This window comes from Microtus pennsylvanicus, unplaced genomic scaffold (assembly GCF_037038515.1).
Source record: "Microtus pennsylvanicus isolate mMicPen1 unplaced genomic scaffold, mMicPen1.hap1 Scaffold_56, whole genome shotgun sequence".
NCBI lineage: Eukaryota > Metazoa > Chordata > Mammalia > Rodentia > Cricetidae > Microtus > Microtus pennsylvanicus.
In genome coordinates, this window is record NW_027460990.1 from 7,501 (window position 1) to 10,075 (window position 2,575).

Sequence of the window (2,575 nt, forward strand, 5' to 3'; positions counted from 1 at the left end):
GAGCCCCCGCCGCCGCACCGGAGGAAAAGAGCACGCAAGTGGGGGGTATCTCACCGCCAGGCACCCAACCCGGTGCGGTGGCGGTTCCCCACACGAGACGCGCCTTCCCGGAGGACGACGACGACGGGGCCGGAAGAGTCCCCGGACGCACCTCGGCCGGCGGACCCACCGCCACGCCGCAGACGACGGACGTCCGCTAAGCCTCCTTTTCCCTCGCGAGGTTCCCGAAGCGCGCAGAGCCTGCCTCTCGCACCCTCTCGCACGGACCCACCGCCGAGACAGACGCGCCCGCCGACGCCGAAGGAAGGCCCTCCGGCGGCGACGGGCCCCGACGCGTCCGGCGACGCGCCGGGAGACGACCGACCGCCGTTCTCTCCAAAGGCCGCACCCGAGAGAGAGAGGTCACGACCCCGCAAAGCCAGAACCGGATCCCCGACCCCGAGGAGGGACGGGTCAACCGCTGCTCCCCAACCGTGGGAACGCTGCCGGGGAGGGGTGCGAGGCGACCTCCACACGGCATACAACACGAGCGACGCACGCACGCGACGCGCGCGACGAGGCCGTGGTCCGCCGGAACGGCAAAGACGGGGAAGCGCGGAAGGGACCGCTCGCGGCGGGCACGGACGGTGGACGGGTGGGGCCCGGGAGCCCACCGCCACCCAGCCCCGCTCTTCCCGCTCGGCTCCGCGCCCCGACCGAGGCGCGTACGCACCCTCGGGGGAGCGGGGGAATCGGGGTCCCGCGGCACTCGGGCGTGCGCGCACGCGACCCCTTCTTTCCCCGCCACGGGTAACACGTCCCAGGCTCCGACACGGCACGCCAGCCGAATCCACGACACGCTCTCTTGCCCCACGTGGTTCCTCCCCGGACTCGGAGCGAGGAGGCGCGGGCCGCAGCGGGTGACACAAACGCTCGGGTTTTCCCCCCCCAAAGACGGGACGCGGCGAGGGGCACCCGGCCGAAGCTACGCGCATCGGGCGGTCGGGGTGTGCCGGGGCGACCCCAAGCACGCCCTCTCTTCATCGGATCGCTAGAGAAGGCACTTTTTCTCACTGAGGGCGGGCGGGACGGACCCGGCCCGACGAGCCTCCGGTCGCGGCAGCGCAAGAGCAGGGGAAGCGACACACACACACCGCTCGATGATCTCGAGCGCGGCGAGGCGGGGGGGTCTGCGGTATGGGTAAGGCTTTTTCTTCCTTTCCGGGGCGTACTCTTGAGCGTTCGCGGACAGGGGGGACCGGACTGAGAAAAAGCATACTACACAAGAGGTCCCCCGAGAGCCAGGCCTGCCTCTCCGGCAACACCCACCGGGTCTGCACCAGGCGGGGAGGCATTCTCAGTCCGTCACCGACGGACCACCTTTAACGGTGAGAAGAAAATTAAAAGGCCGGCCGCGACCGCTCAACACCACCCAACGGCTCACCGCCTACGGGAGAAGGCAGCGCGTGGTGGGCCGCTCGCCCGATCTCACAAGACGGCCGTGAGAGAGCCATCTTACCGCAGCGAGCCTCTCTTACCCGCTCGCCTCGACCCCCTTTTTTTCTTGATCCTCGGGATCACACACCTCGCAGAGGAACACCGCTAACGGCCGTACCGCACACAGGAGGCATACACGTCAGGGAGCTGGGAAACGCCGCCGTCGCTCAGAACCGGGCACCTCTGAAGATCGGCCTGGAACGCTCCAGGAGCACCACGAGGATCGCAAGCAAGGCGCGTGCACACGAGCCCGGTCGGGAGGGGCACGTAACGCGGCAATCAGCCGACCCTCCCCCGGCTCGGAGGGAGGAGGGCCAAACAGACCCACACACGGTGGGCATAGCGAAACGCGCGACGGGGAACAAAGCCCCCGGCGCGCCTCACAGGAACCCCCACGAACCACAGGGAAGAGTGCGGGGGGGGGCTTTCACAGGGCTCGGGCCGGATAACCGCACCCCTGCCTTCCACACACCACCGGTAAAGGTGGGGAGGAGAGACGAGGGGCCCGCTGGCAGAACGAGAAGAGCGGCCGCCATTCACCATGAATGTCCGTCCCTCGCCTGGCGCGGCTTAGGCCTCCGGCCCGAATGAACACAGGGCAAGCGCACCACATCGATCAACAAAGCAGAACCGGGAAGAATCGAGCGAGAGATCACCACAGACCCAACACATGCCACAGGAAAAAAAAAAAAAGGAAAAAAAAAAGAAAACCCTTCACACCGCCACACCAAAAAAAGAGCGGTGGGGGGGTCAACGGGGAATCCAATAAAAGAGGAGTGCACTCGGGAGGCACATAACATGAGGTAGCAGAAGGGCCGGGCCACCCTCAACCCAAAAAGGACTCATGGAGACTCGGGAGCTCCACAAGCTGGGAGGGGGGGATAAAAAAAAAAAAAACCGGTGCGCTCGGGAGGCACACGGGAGCAGAGGACCATGGAGGAGACTCGCGAGCTCCACAACCTGGTCCCCGCATGCAAAAGAAAAAAAAAAAGCACCGGGATGGCAAGGGAGAAGCATCGAGAGACGGGTCCCACCATCCAAACAGAATGGGTGACAAACCACGAAGCGGGGACGCCTGACACGCTTCACCACGGGCAAA